Raw genomic sequence first — 12,884 nt, 5'->3', positions numbered from 1 at the left:
GCTCATCATGACTCTGCCCCTCATGACCCCATCCCTTTATGTTGCCACACATTGAGCACCAATTTATGGGTTAGAAGAATAAAAAATTGTTCAGTCCCAGCACGGGTAGTTTTTATGTTGGCCCTGAGAATTGAGGAGTGACCCCCAACATGGATCAACTTTGAGATCAAATCTGCCCATCAGATGAGGGAACTACTTCTGGGGTATATACAGATGAGTCTCAAGCACGAGGCAACTGCTCTAGTTGCTGTGAAGCAATGCATCCATAGCCTAAGTTTGGCTTCCATCCCTATAAACAATCTGGTAAAAGCAGTACACAAATCTATACAAGGATGATGTCCTCCTGAGAATTTACTGAGGCAATGGTTCAAACAGAACAATGAGATTGCTAAATGCAAACAACAGCTAAACTGCACAAAACACCTTTGCTCGGAAAGTGTGGAAATAATGCTTTAATTGTTCTCGTAAATCAATGCTTCAAGTTCACGCTAACCGTGCTTGGATTGCACACATGACTAATGAAGGCGTCGATTTTTGACAATGATTCTCCAGTCGCGGGCCTTTTCACTTGGTGCTCGCTAGTTCTCCAACTGAATCTATTTTACTGACTAAAGACAAACGTGGGGAAAGCTGTATTCTGCATCCAATGTGTTTCAAAATCGACAACTTCGCAGCGGGGTTGTTGTGAAGGCGAATGTGCATTTCATGCGAACATAAAGTCCCAGTGCTAAACCACGGCAAGGAAATGACGTGCTGATGCATGTCCGTGATAAACATACAATCAAGCATTTTAAATGATAAAATGCCAGAAACGGGCACTGCGCTGTCACCTGATCGCGAGTGGAGCTGTAAAGAAGTCAGCCTTTCAGACATGGGAATGAATTCTCACCCCGAGCTCTCAGTGGGGTGATCGCTAGCTGTAAAAGTTCCTAGGGCCATGACGCAATGAAACTGCTACTAAGATGGATTTACATTAGGGGGGTCATTACGCTGCTGCTGACCTCAAAGGGTGATCATTTACCAGTGATAACAATGACAATGAATGGCGTATGTGCCGCCTACTTTGTCCGGTGTTTCTCAACCCTGAGGTTTCAGTACGACACTTATTAACTCCGACATGGCCACTGTCAAAGACTAAATTGCCCCCATCCTTCACGTAGTGATGACGCTGCGTAGATTGCGTTCGTAGACTCTTTGCCTCCCGTAACATTTGTCATCGTCGCATTTATCACACTAACGTAATACGAGAGGTTGTTGCCGCGTGACATAAACGCACCTCATATTCTTACAGTGCGTGCGCTCAAGGCCGACCTTGACGTTGGTGGTACCCTGTACAACTAGGGTGACCAACTGGCATTGGTGCAAATTCAGGACGGTGAGTGTAAAAATTCAGGACAAAGGGTCAAAATTCAGGACAAAATTCAGGACAGGAGGTCAAAATTCAGGACAAAACTTCAGGACAATAGGTAAGTTTTACAGACACATCAGAGGTCGCGCAATAGTATATAAGTAAGCCCAGCATTTCCAAACACATTCAACCATTTGCAAACCTATCCATCATGTATCCTTCCATCTATCATTTCACTCATCCATCCCTTCATCCATCCTTTCATCCATCCATTATCCATCCATCCACCCTTTTATCCTATCCATCCGTACACTTATCCATCCACTCTTCATCCCATCCATCCATCCAGTCACTCATCCATCCAGCCATTTACCCTTTCACCAATCCAGCCATCCTTTTACTTACTAATCCTTCCACCCATCCAATCTTTTAGTCATCCATCCTCCCTTTCTCTCTCCATCGACCTTTTCACTTAGCCAACCTTCCTTCCATCATCCATCCACCCACCCATCCATCCATCTACTCATCCACTCATGAATCCACCCATTGACCCTATTACTCATCCATCTATCATTTCACTCCTTCACACATCTATTCATCCTTTTGTCCATCTACCCTCCCTTTCACTGACTCATCCATCCTTACATCCACCCTTTCACTCATACGTCCATTCACTCACCCTTGCACTTATCAATCCATCCATCATTTCACTCATCCACCCACCCATCCACCCATCATCCACCCACCCACCATCCACCCACCCATTCACTCATCCATCCTTTCACCCACCCACCACCCACCCATCCATCCTTTCACCCACCCACCATTCACCCATCCACTCATCCATCCATCCATCCTTTCACCCACCCACTCATCATCCATGCATCCTTTCACCCACCCACTCCTCAACCATCCATCCATCCTTTCACCCACCCACTCTCCATCCATCCTTTCACCCACCCACTCTCCATCCATCCATCCTTTCACCCACCCACTCATCATCCATCCATCCTTCCCCTCATCATCCATCCATCCTTCCCCTCATCCTCCATCCATCCACCCTTCCACCCACCCACTCATTATCATCCATCCATCCATCCTTCCCCTCATCATCCATCCATCCTTCCCCTCATCATCCATCCATCCATCCTTTCACCCACGCACTCATCATCCATCCATCCTTCCCTTCATCATCCATCATCCTTCCCCTCATCATCCATCCATCCTTTCACCCACCCATCCTTCCATCCCCTCCATCCATCCCCTTATCCATCCATCCTTCCCCTCATCCATCCATCCTTCACCTCGTACATCCATCCTTCCCCTCATCCATCCTTCCTTTCATCCATCCATCTTCCATCCTTCCCCTCATCCACCCATCCTTCCCTCCATCCATCTATCCATCCATCCTTCCCCTCATCCATCCATCCTTCCCCTCATCCATCATCCAGCTACCCTTCCACCCATACATCCAGCTATTTACATTTTCTCTCATCCATCCTTCCCCTCACTCATCAATCCATCCATCCTCTCTCATTATCCATTTATTCACTCTTTCATTCATCCATTTACCCTTTCACTAATTCATCCAGCCATCCACCCATCCCTTCACTTACTCACTTGCCCACCTTTCCATATTAATTTTGAGCTGAACCCTTTTGAGAAGAGGCCCATCAAGAACTCCACCCTCGCTGCAGGAGCCATTCCAGGACTGGGACAGAATCCACCCAGGGCAGAGACATGATCCACCACAGGGGGGACAGGAGCCATCACAGGCGGGGTGGGGGGGCAGGAGCCATCACAGGCGGGAGGAGGGGGGACAGGAGCCATCACAGGCGGGAGGAGGGGGGACAGGTGCCATCACAGGAGGGGGAACAGGATCCACCAGGGTGGGCACAGGGGTGGGAATGCAGTATTCTAGTATCATCTTGGGCTCCTCGCTCCCTCCTGCACAAGACAAGGAAGATAGGCTCTCTGTCCAAAATGCCATCCCCCACTGTGATGTATAGTACTTACAGGAGATACTCTAAGAGAACTGATTGAACTGATTGTCCTCCATACTTTGTTAATCAGTGTGGGTGCGAGTGTGCCTTTTCTTTATTTTATTACATTATAGACTGCATGTTCAAAGAACCGAGGTTTGCTTACAATTTAGTGACAGTAATTAAACTCTGTGAAGAAAACCACGTGCTGCTTCGGTGTAATCTGGCAGAGTCTAGGATGTTTGGGGCCCTGGGCTGAGGGGAATGTGTGAGGCCCCCTCTAAATTGCAAAGACGTGGCCATTCAGGGCTGTTTGCATCTGAATGGATGTTTCTGCTCCTGAAGCTGCAGCCCCTCCCTCTCAGTCACCTTCGAGCACCTCTTAACAGCTCATCAAGGGCTGGAGGTGTGAGGGTTGCCATCCCGCTGTGCCTCTCCAGTGCTGCAGGGTATCTGAGCTTTGATGCGGCATCGGAGTCAAGAAGGGAGGTGGGTGCAAGCTGGCCGTAGGGTGAGGCGACCGGTGCCCGGCTAAAATGACGGACAAATGGCGTCCGTTAAAGAATCCTTCACGGACAACGGACAGACGGCCGAAATTACGGACTGTCCGTGAAATTTACGGACGGTTGGTCACCCTATGTACAACAATCTTTGTTGGCGCCCCCTCAATGACCTTCTCCGTCCGTGGATTCCCTTACCACCGCCCTCGAACAGTACCACTCTTTTTTTCCAGACCCCATATCTCACATTTATTTCCTTTGTAACTGCTCATCCCAAGTATGTACATAAATATATAGGAAATGCCACACAAATCAACGAGGGCTACACGCTGTTAAAGTAATCTGTACCAAAACTGGTAGACATTTCAAGTGGTAGAGTTCCCGGTCTGGTGAAACACAAACTCAAGAAACAGTAACACAGTGTTTTAGTTATACATATAATGCGAATTTACCACCATTCAAAGGACTCCTAGCCAGCTACCTTTGAATAACAAAACAGTGAGAAATAAACAATAACGGTCTAAACTTATGCCTGACAGTTTGCACGGCGCTCCTTGATGCCAGTTCATAGCTGAATGCACTATATTAGAAGAAATATGGTAATTTATGGTCTACAAGTACTCAAGAGATCTCTGTGACGAAAGCCAATAAGCCACTGAGCTGTATATAAAATACAAACATGTGATCTGTATGTTACATGTTGTACTTTGCAGCAGGGACATTCATCCACTATGCTACTTTCTGATAAGACAAAACTGTGACTAAACTAAAAACACAGATGTCTCCACCAAGTACATTAGCCACCAAAGTTATCTTGTCATTAATATTATTCCCTGCAAATTGCTGGGCACACAAAGATCTCTGCAAGAATATTTACAGCTAAATCTAAAATACAGCGGTCGGAAGCACAAACATTTCTGGGTGCAGTGCAGTTTTTGCATTGACCTGCTTTCATCCTCTCCCTTTGCTGCCGGAGGGATGCTCATAGCTGTAGCACATCAAAAGTCATTTTCGCAAATAGATAAAAACTGCCCACCTCACAAATATTTGTATTTATTTAATTTGAAAGTGTTGTATAGCGCAAACATGACCCTAGAGGGTATCAGAGCGCTTAACATGGGGATGGGCACATATGAGAGGGGGCAATTGTGGCAGAATCATAGCAATAGACAAAAATAGCAATAGTTATGTGACGACATGATGGACAAAAATAGCAATAGTTATGTGACGACATGTTAGGCAAAAATAGCAATATTTACATAACGACGTAATAGTGTGCAAAAGAATTAGTAGGATAAGGCGAGAAAGTCATCTGCGTGATAGTATATGAGGTGACTCAGGACCCCTACTGGACTTTTGGACAGGTAGGTATTCATCAGCAGCACTTTCATTTCCTTTTTGACGAACACTGTTGATAGAATCAGTCTCCTTTCCGTTGGAAGGTCGTTCCAGATTCTTGAGGCGATTCCCGAGAAGGAACGGTTATATTTTTTTTATTTTTTTTATTTCTTTGGTTTAAGTAGGAGGGTGCTAGAGGTCCTTGAGGTACGGGCACCACCCGACAGCTCAAGTTATTTTGCGAGGTAAAGAGGTGTGTTGAAGTGAAGGGCTTTGTGGGTCATGCTGCAAGTTTAAGATGTATCCTTTCCTCAAAAGGTAGCCTGTTGAGTGTTTTCAGGTCCAGGGAGATGTGATTGTACTTCTTGGAGTCTATGACGAGCCTGGCGGCTGCATTCATTAAGGCTCTGAGGGGGGCCAGTCTGTACTTAGGCAGACCGCAGAGTGTTGCACTGCCATATTCCAATCTTGAGATGACTAATGCTTGTACTGCGGACTTGAGGTCATCGGGGAAAGGAAAGGTTTTAGTTTCCTTAGGATGCTCAGTTTGAAGTTCGCTCCTTTGGTAGAAGCACTAATCTGCTCCTGCATGCTCATGTTCCTATCCAACACTATAGCCAAGGATTTCGTAGAGTCTATGATGTGTGGTGTGCAGTTAAGAGCAGACAGATTTTTCATGTATTCCTCAATGATGGGTGCTTGCTTCGGTGGGGAAATAAGGAGAAATTCCGTTTTGAGGGCCTTTAGTTTGAGATGGTTGAAGGTAAGCCAGTTGAGGGTTTTGTGTAAGGTTCCGTTGAGTGACTTGATGTTGTCAGGCGAGGAGATTTTCATGTACAGCTGGGTGTATTCTGCATACATGTGGCATTGGCTGTTGGATGCTTTGAGGATTTCGGTGAGGAGTTCAATGAATAGGTTAAAAAGAGTGGGTGATAGGGAGGAGCCTTGGGGCACCCCCAGGGTGCAGGGACTGGGATGGTAAAGGGATTGGTTGGATTTAATTCTCTGTGCTCTATTGTGGAGAAAGGAGGCAAACCATTTTAGTACTGCGTCAGACAGCCCCATACTATGTTCCAGAAGGATCAGGAGGTTGTCATATTTGACTGTATCGAAGGCTGATGAGACGTCGAGTAGGATTGATAGGCAGGATTCGTTATGGTCAAGTAGGGTAAGCACGTCATCAACTATGTGAGTGATGGCTGTTACGGTGCTGTGGCCTTGATGGAATCCCGATTGAAATTGATCTAGTAGTTGGAATTCCTCAGTGTGGTTACGTAGTTGTACCTGTACACATTTTCAATGAGCTTTGCCAGAGTAGGGGTGTTAGTGATTGGTCGGAAGTTATTTAGATCCTCAGGGTCCGCCTGAGGTTTCTTGAGGATGGGGACTAGCCCAGACTTTAGGTAGTCAGGGACCTCATCTTGAAGTAGGAAAACATTAACAATCTTGGTCCAGAGCGGAACTAGAGGCCTTACCATTTCTTTAAAGAAATATGAGGGAAGGGGATCGTTGAAGTGATCCAAGGGTTTCAGGGTAGAGAAAATGTTGAGAATGGAAGTGTCTTTGAAGGTTGAAAATTGATTCCAACGCGCAATGTTTTTAGTTGAATGGTAGATAGGAAGAGGGGACTGGGGAGATAGGTGAGATTCTGGTAAGGAAGATAATTTGAGCAAGGTAGATCTTTGATCAGATTCAATTTTGTTCTATTTTTCGATGAAGAAGGCAGCAAAGTCCTCGCAATTAAGTTGGGGACTGGCGGTGGTTGTTGATTGAATGGGTGTGTTGTTGGATTGCCGTTTGATCAGTTCAAACAGCATTTTGGGACGATTTCTAGCTTTGTCTAGTTGGTTTCTGAAGAAGGTCGCTTTTGCAGTTAAGTGTTTGTTGTACAGACTCCTTCTTGCTCTCAGAATTTTGAGGAGTTCAGCAGATGGAGAGGATTTCCAAGCTTGTTCCACTAGTCTTAAGTTGCACCTGTCTGAGTTTAGACAGTCATTGAACCAAGGATTGAAGTCTTTGTTGGATTTTCTTTTTAGTTGAAGGGGGGCAATTGCATACAAAAAATTTAGCATGGAGTTGTTATAGTGATCGGTGAAATCATGGACATCTGCCATGAGCATGGGTGGAGACAGGGACAGATTGCTGTGTAAACTGAGGTTGTCCATGTTAGCGTTTTGCATCGATCTTTCCCAGTGTTTCAGTTTCTTGGGTTGAAGGTGATTAAGTGGTGATCTGACCAGTCAAAGGGGGCTATCGATTCAATCTGAATGGTCTCGGGGTTGGAGATGATTAGCTTGAGGGTCACGCCCAAGTTGTGTGTTGGGCAGTCGCAGAATTGAGTTAACTTGCGGTCAAGTAGGATTTTTTTAGGACTGTTCACAGCTAGGCAATTCGGGTCATTCCAATGTAGATTGAAGTCTCCCAGGAAGATCTGGGGGTAATGTAGACCTAGATTGGATGAGATGGTTTCCTTGGTTTGTTCAATCAGAAGGAGGTTGTCTCCTGGTGGATGGTAGAATATGTGTAGATTACAAAGGGGGCTTTGTATGTTGAGGGTGGTAATGCTGAGGTATTCACAAGATGAGAGAGGAGCGCTCCTTGGCTGAGAGACTGTTATGGTAAATACAGGCGACGACTCCCCCGTACTCTTAGTTCTGTCAAGTCTGATAATGTTGTGAGTAGGAGGAACAAGGATGTCAAGGTTAGGACCCGAGGATACATTGAGCCAAGTTTCAGTGAGAATCAGGAGGTCAAGTTCTTGATCAAGGATGAGGTCAGCGATATCTGCGGCATGTTTCATTGCGGGTCTGCTGTTGAGAAAGGTGCATTTCAGATGAGTTTTGGAGTCAGTGGTGGTAGACTGTGCAATGTGTGCTTGCATGAGGTTCGCAGTATTTAGTGCATTGGAGATAAATGTGGGGGTTCTATGCAGGATTAGTGTAATGGTTTGAATGGTCTCCGGAGTGCCATTCAGATTACTAGGATCTTTAGAAGGGGCTAGCGGCATAGCTTGGATAGGTCTGGATGTGACTGGGATATCAGGTTGAGTGGTGTTGTAAGTTAGAAGAAGGGAGAGGATGTCCGGGCTCTAGTGGGTCTGGACATGGCGTTTGGGTAGGAGTTAGTGTTCCAGGACCGGAGGGGGGATGTATGCTTAGGGTCACTCCTCATCTCAGCAGGAGGAGTGGGTGTCTTAGGGTAGTGGTTGGGCATTTGCAGGTTCGAATGCGGGACCTTGTTGGGCGATAAATTTGAGGCCAGCTCTGAGATGATGATTATGAGCGTTTGTATGTCATTTTTGAGTTTTTGTAGCTCCCAGGTAATTTCCTTTAGTCTGGAGGCCGCATAAGGCTTAGTATCAGTGAGTGTGGCGGGGGCGGGAGAGGGGTCAGTCCCGGGTGTGGTGGTAGTAGGGGAAAAAACGAGAGGAGACGACCCCAGAAGGGGAGGTCTGATGGTGTTGGCCAGGTGGGAGAGTCGGGGGGTAGAGGTTTTGGAGTGGTTATGACGCTTGGGCGGCAGAGGGGTTTGGTTCGGTGGTGAGAGTTGTACAAGGTAGCATGTGGGAGAGGAGGGTGATACATGTTTTGGAGTGGTTAGGAGGCTTGGGGCAGAGGGGTTCGGTGCGGGGGATGTGAGCTGTTCAAGGTAGCGGGAGAAGTCATTAGGTGATGTAGAAGGATTGCTTTAGGGGCTGGAGGTGTGTGCGAAGAGCTAGAGGCCCAAGGTGGTATGGGAGGTACATTGTTAGTGGGAGAAATGTTTGTTTTCGTTGGGCAAGAGATTGTTGTTCAGGGTCTCAGGTGCAGTATTATGGTGCTTTGGATTGAGAATGCAGGCTTCATGGTGGTCCTGCAAAATGGGTAAGGGATTCGATTTTTCTGGAGTTTTGAGAGTGCACTGGTGTTAAGAGAATTCTTAATGACGGCAAAATAATCATCAAAGATTTCTATGTTACAATTAGCAGCCCGTATAAGGATAATCCCATTATTATAAATGGATATGGTAGCCGTCGCTTAGAATGTGGATGAGGTGACTACATCGAGTTTTAAGCCATGAGGAATTTTCTTAGAGGAGGAGATATTGAGTAGTGAGTAGAAGGCATTTCTCCATTGTGCCTTTCTTTTAGAGTAAAATATCAGATCATTTGTGACAGTTACTTTTTTACGGCAGTAATAAGGGTCAGAGATTAGGGTTTCTGGGTTCGATTTAAGAAATCTGTGCTTAAGGGATTTGGCTGCATTTTTAGAAAGGTTTGGTGGGTAGTTGATTGTGTAGCTTCCAGAGATTTGTAAAGTCGCCACTTACCTTGGCGTAAAGATTATTTCCAAAATAAAAGAAACAAATCATATTAACTATAACGAGTTAATTAAAACCACTAATCTGTTACTTAAAAAATCGCACAGACTCCCTTTGAATTTAATTGGCAGAATCAACTTAATCAAAATGAAGGTTTTACCTAAATTTCTTTATTTATTCTGTTCAATCCCATTAGCCCTGAACAATTCTTTTTTTAAGCAATTAGATGACATTTTCAGCAGTTTCATATGGGGATTTCGAAAAGCGCGAAGATCGTTGGCATTGTTAAAAAACAGCTTGGATAAGGGTGGTCTTAACTTCCCTGATGTTAAATTATATTTTTGGGCCTCATTTGTTAAGCGCCTCCAGTCCTTACTTAATAGTGAAAAGTCATTCTTTTTTCACTCATTTATGTTAAAATCTGATTCAATTATGTTTTTGTTTCGAGTCAATGACCCCAACTATTTCAAGAGAGTGAAATTCAAGACTGCAAAGGATGTAATTAAGATCTGGTCCAACATATTAATATTTTGTAACACTACTTTTTACCACCTGAAATTACAGCTTTGGGTTAATCCGGGTTTACCAGGGATTTTTAAGAACGGTATGGCCCTTAGATGGGCTGCTCATGGTATCAATGTTCTGGGCGACTTGTATGGTGCACTTGGGTTCTTAGATTTCCAAACACTGAAAATATTGTACGACTTGCCGGAAACAATGAGATTTAAATATTTACAGATACATGACTTTTTGATACGGAAAAATAAAATTTATGAAATGTTAGATTGCGATATTTGGCATTGTTTATACACATCCAAAAATAAGTCGACTATAAGTGAAGCTTATAGATGTCTTAGTGCTTTTAAAACAGGTGATTGTTTAAAATTAGCAGAGAAATGGAGCACTAAAACGGGTTTAAATATAACACCTAAGCAGATATCTAGTTCTTTCTCTAATATTAACAATAACGTTCGATCATCAAGTTTAAGGCTGCAACAATTTAGAACCACATGTATGTTGTATTACACACCGGAAAAAATCTCCAAGTGGTCCTTTAATATCACTTATGGTGATCGCACCAAGTGCCCCAAATACCAAGTTGTAGCAGCAGATCTGGAACATATGCTGTTTTCTTGTCCAGCCCTAAAAGAATTTTGGGCAGAATTATATAAAGTTTTTGTAATTAAAGAGATTTATACACCACCTTTTACTGCTTTAACAGTACTATTGGATATGTAAATGTAAATGTAAATTGATACTTGTATAGCGCACTACTCACCCGCAAGGGTCTCAAGGCGCTTGCACGAATACCGCTGTGGAACCCATCCTGGCTTTCCCTGTGAGGTGTCCACTCCTGGGCACCCCCAAGGTGGAGGCCAGGCATCCTTAGCGTTGTGGGGGCCGTTGTGGAGATTAAGCAAGCTATTGCCCAGAGTTGAAAGTGGAACTCCATGATTGGAATAGGCACCGAGGCGAGAATTATCAGGTCCGTGGAATTTTGAGCCCAAAACCCGCCGAGGCGGGGAATTTAACCCTGGTCCCGGGCTAGACCTCTGCATCAGGGTCTGCCGCTCTAACCATTGAGCCACACTTCTCCACCATTGAGCCACACTTCTCCACATCCTGTCTCTATGCCACGACCAGCACTTGTAACGATTCTTTTATCATGTGCAAAATTAACACTAGCCAGAGCCTGGATTTCTCCTAAAACCCCTAACATTGAAGACTGGTGGTTATTAGTAAATGAAATTTACTCTATGGAGCTTGCTCTGGCAAAACTCAGAGGTGCCCGGTCACTACGAAAATTTGCAAATATTTGGGGCAACTTTATTTAACCATCTTACTTAATTATTCTCCCTTTGAAATGGGTTTTCAAGCATATTACAACACTCGCAACACTCCTGCCACTTGATTTTATTTGTAAATTTTTTTTTTTTTTCCATGTATAAATTGAACTATGTTTTTCTTTGTGTTTTGTCTACGTACCAAATGGAATATGAATTATTATATTGAAATGACTTATATTTACTTTGTAAACTTCAGGTTTCTTTATTGTATATGCACTATATGTTTACCCTATCAATTTGTCAATAAAAAAAAAAAAAAAATTACTTCTTACTCTGGGAAAAAAAAAAAAAGATTGTGTAGCTTTATTGACCTAGCTTCATAATACCAGAGTCTGGACTGCACCGTGTATAGGAGGCCATGGTTCAATGAGATGTCGAAGGGCCTGTGTTATTAATGAGGCAAGAATCGGATAGTGGCGCTTTGAGAAAAATCCCAAATGCTGGGATGGAGGCTTGTACGGGACAACAGACTTCAACCCAGGGGTGGATCCTCCATTGGAGCGGAGGAGCAATGCCCCAATGAAAATCCCCGTAACCGCTGAAAAAAAAATGGTATGTTATTATCATTTTATTTTTCTTCCCCATCCTGAACAGGGCATCAGGACAGGGGCGGGGCTGCTTCTGAGTGACTGCAGCATGCCACTCAGCAGGGAGGAGGGTGGGCTTGTAAGGCACTGTTTAAAGTGTGCATGCCTTTTTGGCCGGCATTCTCGAGATGGCCAGCCACACATTCGTAGTTTAAACAGTTCTGTGCTGGGTGAGCCAACTCCCACCAATCCTGGAGGTGCTTACACAGCATGAGAGCTGCTCAGGGATTGACTGGAGTTGCGTTTCACGATCAGGATGGAAGTCCTACCTTTTCCTGCTCGTGGACAGCAAACAGAAGTGCTGCACTAGACGTACTCCATTATTTATGCTGAGTCATGCGCCTTCACGCCTCCCAGCTGCCACTGTTCTTTTGCCACCCAATGGCCCAATCTATTTGTCGTCCTTCACCTGTAAAGTGCAACAGTATCCCAACTCTCTTACAGTGGACTACTTCTTACAGTCAACGTAGTCTCCAAATGCCTCGGATGGAAAGGCGGGGCCGACATCGGCCCCGCCGCACTTATGGCAGGGCGCACCGGCCCCCACTCACCCCCGGGTTCGCTGGTGACCCGGAAGTGATTGGGTCACTTCCGGGTCACAACGGGAACAAAGGCCAGGCCGGTTAGATCTGGCCTGGCCGGCGAGGTGTTAAAAGGCCGGGCAGCGCGGGAGTCGGCCTCTTTGGGCTCCTGCGTGCCACAGCCTGCCTCGTCCAGCCTCTAGGAGGCTGTAATTAATTTTCCCACCCACCATCCCCTATAAGTAGAGGTTTGTTATTGTGTGTTATGAAGGTTTGCATAATTTGGTTACAAGTGTTTATGCATGCTAAAGTGTTTGTTTAAATACGTTTTGTTCCTTAGAACTTTCTACCGTTTTCAGGTCATCTATCGTCGTATTTATTATTATACCTTGGTCAGGCGGTAAGGTCATGCTTGGTGAGCAGTTAATTGAAGGTCCTTAGGGTGGCGGCGCCATTCTCGAA

General features: G+C 45.0%; 1 protein-coding gene across 1 annotated transcript in view; it reads left to right on the top strand.

The window, feature by feature from the left end:
* The window catches only part of CFTR (CF transmembrane conductance regulator), a 1,176,514-nt gene that overhangs the window by 777,529 nt on the left and 386,101 nt on the right, over positions 1-12,884 (top strand). The window lies entirely within an intron of this gene.

This window comes from Lissotriton helveticus, chromosome 1_1, assembly GCF_964261635.1.
Source record: "Lissotriton helveticus chromosome 1_1, aLisHel1.1, whole genome shotgun sequence".
Classification (NCBI taxonomy): Eukaryota; Metazoa; Chordata; class Amphibia; order Caudata; family Salamandridae; genus Lissotriton; species Lissotriton helveticus.
Note: the sequence above shows the minus strand (reverse complement) of the source record. Positions and strands in the feature narration are given on the sequence as shown.